The sequence below is a fragment of the Schistocerca serialis genome, chromosome 1, assembly GCF_023864345.2.
Source record: "Schistocerca serialis cubense isolate TAMUIC-IGC-003099 chromosome 1, iqSchSeri2.2, whole genome shotgun sequence".
Lineage (NCBI taxonomy): Eukaryota > Metazoa > Arthropoda > Insecta > Orthoptera > Acrididae > Schistocerca > Schistocerca serialis.
In genome coordinates, this window is record NC_064638.1 from 739,998,294 (window position 1) to 740,006,785 (window position 8,492).

Below are 8,492 nucleotides of genomic sequence, written 5' to 3' on the forward strand. Positions count from 1 at the left end.
CTCAGATTTAACCGATTTTATATCCTGTTCAGTATTAACATTTAACAGAAGGAACTGCACGTCATGGTCTGAGAGGCCATTGACTATTGGTTTTGTAATATAATTTTGTTCACTGGACTTTTCTATAAAGATATTATCAATGGCTGTTTGTGAGCAATTGGCTACCCTAGTGGAGAACTTTACAGTGGGAATTAAGTTGAATGATAGTGTTACTAACGCATATAAATTCTTATTGCAAGAGTCTTTAAGGAAATCTACATTGAAATCACCACCAACCAATATTTCTTTGTTTTTAGTTGTTAAATGGGCCAGTACAGCTTCAAGGTGGTTTACAAACAGATTGAAGTTACCTGCAGGTGCTCGATATACACTTAATATTATGAAGGATTTTTTGTGAAATTCTACTTCTGTTGCACATGCTTCCATATGCTGTTCTAGGCAAAATTTATGAATGTCTATGTTCTTAAATTTATGACAATTCCTGATGAATGTGGCAACTCCTCCTTTTTCCATTTCTGATCTACAAAAGTGAGATGCTAACCTAAACCCTGTAACACTTAAAAGTTCGATACCAGTGGTCACATGATGTTCAGAGAGGCAGATTATGTCAGCTGGGTTTGAGGACTCTAATTCATCTATGCAGATAATTAATTTATTAATTTTATTTGTCAGTCCTCGAATATTTTGATGCAATAAAGATAGCTGACATTTCACACTGACTGAGCTAAAATAGGGTAGAGTTGAAATATCTGCTGACTGTTGAAAATTCTTAACCAATAGCTGTTTATGCTGATGTAATAAGCTAGAAATATGATTTTTGGTTTCTTTCTCAAACTGAAGATTTGTCTCAGTCCTAACATCTCTTAAAATTTGGTTTCTTTCTGTCCTTGCTACCCTAAAAAAGGGTCTTTTCTGAACCCTATAACCACTTGTATTTTATCACTCATGACTGTGCCTCCCCCCCCCCCCCCCCCCTTTAACTCTCCTGCTATTTTCCCAGCCAGTTTACCCTTCTCCTTCCTGTTGAGGTGAAGGCCATGCCCAGTATAATCCCACCTATTGAGAGAATCAACAGGAACCACACCAATGTGTGACCATGCACCCGACATAAGCAGCCGATCCAACTCCAAAGTAACTCTCTTGACAGAAGAGTTCAAATGAGGTCGGTCATGGTGCCCAAGAACAGATGCAAACTCAACACTAGTATACTTCAATGCTGATGCAATCTTTGCCAGGTCACACTCTATACTGTACCCAGGATCTCTGTCAATACTATTACCTGCCCCACCCACTATAACCATGGTGTCTTCCTTAGTGAAATCTTTGCAAAGTGATCCTATATCCTCTGTCACCTGCTCCAGACCAGCACTAGGTTTAAAAAAATTGGTGACCTGGTATTCTGACCCTATTTCATGCTGCAAAAGTTGGCCAACACCTCTTCCATGGGAACTACCTAACAACAACACTTTCTTTCTCTTTACTGATTTCCCCACATTCTTAGTTTTCAATTTGCTGCTGAAAGTTTGTTGTACCCTGTCTACACCTGCAGCTGCTTGAGGCTCACCAGCTTCTAACTGAAGCAACAGGTCAAATCTATTTTCCACATTGACCACGAAGCTGTCAGACAAAGTTCTAGGCCTGTTCCTCCTGTTGCCTGTTGCCACTTCCCACCTCTCTTTACCCTTCTCCCTCCTTAACCTGTCAAGACCTCCCCTGGCCTTGTCTAAATCAACCTGAAGGGCGGCAATTTTCCCCTCCTGTTCTAGTATCTTCCTATCTCTACTACAAATCCTACAAAACCACTGACGAATCTCATTTACTTCCCCTATTCCCACGCCACTACAGTCACCCACATGGAAAAAACTACAGCACCCATCACACCGAAGCCCCAACCTAACAATTCTACGGCAAGTCAAGCACTTTTCACTCATGATAAATGTAATAGTTTATTAAGAATAGTCAGTTAAATTACAGATAAACACAAAAATATGATTCCACAAATTTGGCCTATACGCAACTGTATGTAAACAAAAACAACAGCGCAAAGTTTCTGAAATAACAACTTAAAAATTACGGTACTTTCCGGAAATGCTAATTAAATAATTAAGAGGTATGCTACAGTTAAATTGCTGGAGAGAGCAAAGAACAACTGAACGAAATTTTATAGATTTGCTGCGGCATACCGTAAACAGAAAATACGACTGTACTATCTTTTCGCGTTTTCTGCTATATTACGTAAAGAAAAATGAAACCTTTTATGGTACACTTAAAAGGCACACTAATACACCTATTCACCAAGTAATCGATAGTGAACTATATGTTTTATAATCTAAAATGACTTATCTTTATGAGAACACCAAAACTTGCGCTAGTCGCCTGGCTGCAGGGCTTGTTGGCACTCTTTATTTTATTTATCACTAGTGCCTACAGCTTAACTAATTTCAATCCTTCTTATTTTTTGTTGAAATTGTTTTTGTGCTGCTGAATTTCTATGGGCCCTTTGTATATCTTAACATAGTTACATCTTGCTAAAACCATAGTGCCAGAGAAACAAATTTGGTGGTTTCCTATTCATAGTGTGTCATCTGCTACTGGAGATTTATCCATCTTGCCCAAGTGATGATTGTTCTTGTGTTCCTTGGTGTGGGTGTTAATGCTTCTTTTTGTAGTGGTTGCTGTGTACACTTGGCCTCAAGTGCATGTCATTTTACATATACTTCTTCTGTGGTAAGTGGCAAGCATAGGTCCTTTGCAGTGTTCAAATACTTAGAAGCCTTACTTGTTGATTTAAACACTGTATCAGTACTGTGTTAAAAAGTACATTGCTGATCCAGTCTGTGACTTTTTTTACAAATGGAAGGAAAATTTTAACTTTAGTTGGTTGTTTTTCTTTATAGGCTCTAGATCTTTTAGGATGTAGTGGCCTATTTATCTTGTTGTCTCAGTAGCCATTCCTTGTGAAGGCCATTCTTAAATGATTGAGCTTGTCCTCAAAGTACTGTGATTCAAAGAGTCTTTTAACCCATCTACTGATTGGGATGGCGATTTGAATTTCTGTAGAGGTGTCTGTCCATGTGAGTGGGCATTCTATAGAATATACACCCTAATGTATTCTAATTACCTGTAGATTGTAAAATGAAATTTGTCCATCTTTCTCTTTTCCATAGTGAATTTTATATTAGAACTAATATTGTTCAGAAAATTTAGAAATACAGAGTTATTATTCTCCATGAGACCATATAATAAAAGAATTATCCACTTAGTGAAACCAACATGAGGGTTTCTTCTTCGTGGTCTGAAGGGTTCCTTCTTCAAATTTTGCCATATAAATATTTGTTACAACTGCACTGAGTGTGTTCCTCATAGCTGCACCACTAGTTTACTCATATAATAATAATAATAATAACAATAATAATAAAATTTTATTGTCATTCTGTTGATTACAGAAATAGACAAAGTCAAGAGCGTATATTTCTACATAAACTACAATATTGATGTAAATTGGTTTACAGAAAATAGGTACACATTAGAATGCAGTATATTCATCTTCAAAAAATTCATCAGTGGTGTAAAATGGATTGTTCACTAGTAGCTTGTATAATTTAGCTTTAAAAATATTTACAGGCAGTTCTTTAAAGTCAACACTTAGTCTATTAAACATCCTTAGTTCAAGAACTAGGTAGGAGTTCTGCAATTTTGATAATCTATGATATGGCACATCTACAGATGTTATGTTTCTATTATTGTGGCTATGAATATCACTTCTCAACACAAAATTAGAGACATTGTTTCTAATGTACAATAAAACATTGTAGATGAATAAGTTTACTACTCTAAGACACTGCAATTTAATAAATAGAGGTTTACAATGTGCTATTTTATCAGAATCTGTTATTACTCTTATTACTTTCTTCTGTGAAAGTAAAATGTCATTTACATGACAGCTACTACCCCACACGAAGATTCCATAAGAGGAGGAGGAGGATATTAGTGTTTAACGTCCCGTTGACAAAGAGGTCATTAGAGACGGAGCGCAAGCTCAGGTGAGGGAAGGATGGGGAAGGAAATTGGCCGTGCCCTTTCAAAGGAACCATCCCGGCATTTGCCTGAAGCGATTTAGGGAAATCACGGAAAACCTAAATCAGGATGGCCGAAGACGGGATTGAACCGTCGTCCTCCCGAATGCGAGTCCAGTGTGCTAACCACTGCGCGATTCCATAAGAAATGATGCTTTGGAAGAAGGCAAAATATGTGGATCTCACATAGTCATTGGGAACATGTCTTTTTAAATTTCTAATTAGATAAATAACTCTTGAAAGCCTAGCCAATATATTTTTAATGTGTGGTTCCCATGTCAATTTATTGTCAATAGTAACACCCAAAAATTTGACAGTTTCTAGTTCTTGGTCATTAGGAATCTCTGTGAGGCTAAAGTAAAGTGTCTGGGTTTTGTTTTCATTTAGTAAGAAGCCATTAACTTTGAACCATAATGAGGACTGAGCAAGGATATTTTCGGTCAGTGTTTTCAGTGTACCTAGATCAGAGTTTTTATGTATAAAAGTTGTGTCCTCAGCATACAATATTGTGTGAGAATTTATGAACAAGGGCAGGTCATTAATCATTAGTATAAACAGTAACGGTCCAAGCACTGACCCTTGAGGCACTCCGTACCTAACATTAACCAAATTTGATTTCTTCCTACCAACGCACACAACTTGACGGTTATCTAGAAAATACCTGAACATATTTATACTGTTGTCATCAAAACCATAGTAAACTAGCTTATTCAGCACAGTGTCATGCTCTACACAGTCAAAGGCTCTGCTCAGGTCACAAAATGTAACCTGGGCATAGTCCATAGCCTTGAATACATCTAGTACTAATTTGACGAGGGAGTCCATTGCATCTGTTGTGGATTTACCTTTCCTAAATCCAAACTATTTATCGCTAATTATATTTAGTTTACCCAAGTAGACACTAACTTGCTCATACATAATTGTTTCCAAAATTTTGAAAAAACTGGGGTTATGGATATAGGTATAATTTGTTGGCCTGCTGAAAGTAAGCTGATGTGAGACAATGTTTAAAGAGATCTACTATATACATTTTGGAAATACTTTCCAACTGTAACAACAGAAAGGATATGGTAGACCCTTTTAAACATCATCTCATATCAACTTACTTTCAGTGATACAACAAATTGTATGAGAAAACTGGTGGTGTGGCTTTGGGGAACCTGCTCAGCACAGTTGTAGTGAATTTTTACATGGAAAATTATGAAGAAGCAGCCTTTCTGACCACAAAGAAGAAATCCTCATGTTGGTTTCAGTATGTGGATGATACTTGTGTTATCTGGCCTGAAGTTCTAAATTTTCTGAACACTATTAATTCTAATATAAAATTCACTGTGGAAAAAGAGAAAGATAATCAAATTTCATTTTTGGATCAACAGGCAATTAGAAAATCTGATGGAACTTTGGGGCATAAAGTCTACAGAAAGCCCACTCACACAGATAGATACCATCACGAAAATTCCAGTCACCATCCCAAGCACAAAAGATGTGTGATCAAAACAGTGTACTAAAAGAGTCCATGAACCACAGTATTTAGAGGATGAGCTCAATCATTTAAGAATGAGCTTCAGAAGAAATTGGTGTTCTGGTGATGATAAAAATACAATGCTACTTCTAAAAGCTCCAGAGTTTTTAGTGAAACAGAACTAACTTAAGAGGAAAGTTTCATTCCATTTCTAAAAAATAACACAGACTGCTTCAGCAAAGTACTCAGAAAACATGGCATTGATGCAATGTTTAAGCCAATAAGAAAGGTGCGGTGCACAAGTGTTTGAACACTCAAAGGAACTACGCCTGCTGCTTGCCACAGCAGGGGTATATAAAATCACATTCACTCGAGGAACTACAAAAAGAACCATTAGCACCCACTCAAGGAACACAAGAGCTATCGTTGCCTTGGCAAGATGGAAAAATCTGCAATAGCAGATCACACACTAGGACCATGAAACCATCAAATTGATTTCTCTGACACTGTGGCTTTAGCAAAACCTAGTAATTATTGGGAAGTACATAGGGGCCATAGAAATTCAGTAGCACAAAAACAATTTTAAATAATGGAAAATCCAGGATGGAATGTAACAATATTATGAAAAGGAAAGCTGCCACTCACCATATAGAGGAGATTCTGAGTCGCAGATAGGCGCAACAAAAAGACTGTTACAAATAAACAAAGCTTTTAGCCAGTAAGGCCTTTGTCAAAAATCTTTGACAAAGGCCTTACTGGGTGAAAGCTTTATTTATTTGTGATAGTCTTTTTGTTGTGCCTGTCTGTGACTCAGCACCTCTGCTGTATGGTGAGTGGCAACTTTCCTTTCACAAAAACAATTTTAACAGAAAAGAAAGAGGACTGAAATTAGATAAGTTGTGGGCACTAATGGTAAATAAAACAAACAGCATCAACATGTCCCCATTACAACCACTATTCCATGATCTTAGGTAGTGATTTGATGACCTCACAAACTGACCGTTGCACGGATACATACAAACAGTTCAGCTTGCTGAGCTTGTCTGAGTCTGTAGTGACTTTCTGAGTCATTAAAACCTCTGATGAAGTCTCCAGCAGAGGAAGACAAAATGTTAGGCAGAAAATTATTCCTTAGACCATGTCCTTATGCCCTTAAATCAGATATCAGCAATACCACAAATACCAACCATGAAAGCCCACATTGTATGACTAGGCTGAATGTTCTCCATTCTGGAAGTGAGATATTGTGTTATCTGTGTACATAACCCTAAACAACTGGCTGTGAGAAAACTGGTGTGATTAATTCTGCTGGAACCCACAGCTGCTTGCAGTAGATTAATTGTGCACAAAAACTTTGTATGTCTTACTTCATTGTCATTCTTAGCCCAAGTATAACCAGAGGCAGTGCTTCAGGCCATTATGAGGGATTACACATTACGGAAGTTATGAGTGTGTGGTGGAACCACTCCCCCAATCCATTACTGGCAGGATGGTAGCTTGTAGTGCAGAGTTGGTTGTAGCCATGCAGTGGTAAAAGTCCTTGGAAAAGTTGACCTCAAAATTGCCTCCCACAGTCTGTAGTAATGTTTTGTGGAGTGCCAAACCTGGAGAACCAAGTATGCACTTGCACTCTTACAACTGCCCCATCAGATATCTCGTTGATTGCAGCAACTTCTGTTGACCTGGTGAAATGATTGATGATCATGAGTAAATAACATTGTCCCAAAGAGTGTGATAGTGGACTCACAATGCCCACATGTACATGAAAAAATCTTGTTGATGATGCTCAAAAGTTAGTGACTGGTGTGAAGACATGCCTGCTGATCTTATTAAGCTGACATAACGGGCATCTATGTGCCATGGGCGGCTATTGTTTTGCACTACAGTCCAAACAGACTTGTTGGATACTAACTTAGCTGCAGCTAAGATTCCTAAGTGGGCCAGGTTATGCAATTAATTGAAAACCTCCTGGTGATATTGTTCTGGTATGTACAGTCGCTGTCTCTGCTTTGCTTCACACCTAATTACATCCAGCACATTCACTGCTGACATTTGTATGAGCTGCATTGTTGCTCCCTGCTCCTGTATAACAAGGTGTCACAGAGGATTTTCCTGTTTCTTGGATGCCAACTCTATCCAGTGAACTGTGTTTAAACTGGTGAGTTTGAGGTAGACAATCTGTGACAAGGTTGCTTTTTCCTGCTATGTGAGGTGCATCAGCTGTGAAATGTGGGATATAATTGTCCAGCCTCCACTGACATGTGGGGCTGAGGTCTGTGTCTCACTGAAAGATAGCTACTAGCAGCCTGAGGTACATGAAAATTGCAGAATTTCTCCCTTTGACAGATGGCCTGAAATGCTTGATAGCTAAGTATATGGCTAGTATCTCACAGTCAGTAGCACTCCATTTTTGCTGCTGCTGCATAAAATTCTTAGAAAAGAGTGTGAGCAGCTTACATTTGCCATCCTCATTTTGTTGAGTGGCTGCAACCACTGCTTTTTGGAGTCCATCACCAATAAGTGCCAGAATGGCACTCAATCATGGGTGTCCCACTAGAAAACTGCTTCAGTGTCTGGACCCCCATTGTATTTTATGATACCATGTAGTGTATTTGCTTGGGGGTAGTGCTGTGAATGGCTTATAGGCAGCAGCAAGGTTGGGCAAGTGACACTGATAATAACTCAGCATATCGAGGAATCTGCATAGCCCCATGTAAGTTGAGGAAGGGGCATCTGTTGTACTACTTTGATATGCTCAGGCTGTGGTTAGAGGCCTCCTGTGGAGACCAAGTATCCTAGGAATTTCACTGTGGGCTTACCAATGCACACTGTGCTTTATTAACAATTCTGCCATTGCTGAACTGAAGTGGAGAACACTAGAATGATATCCATATAGCAGAAGACAAACATAGTTCATAAAGCACCTCAGCACTAACTGTTACCAAGTTTGGTCA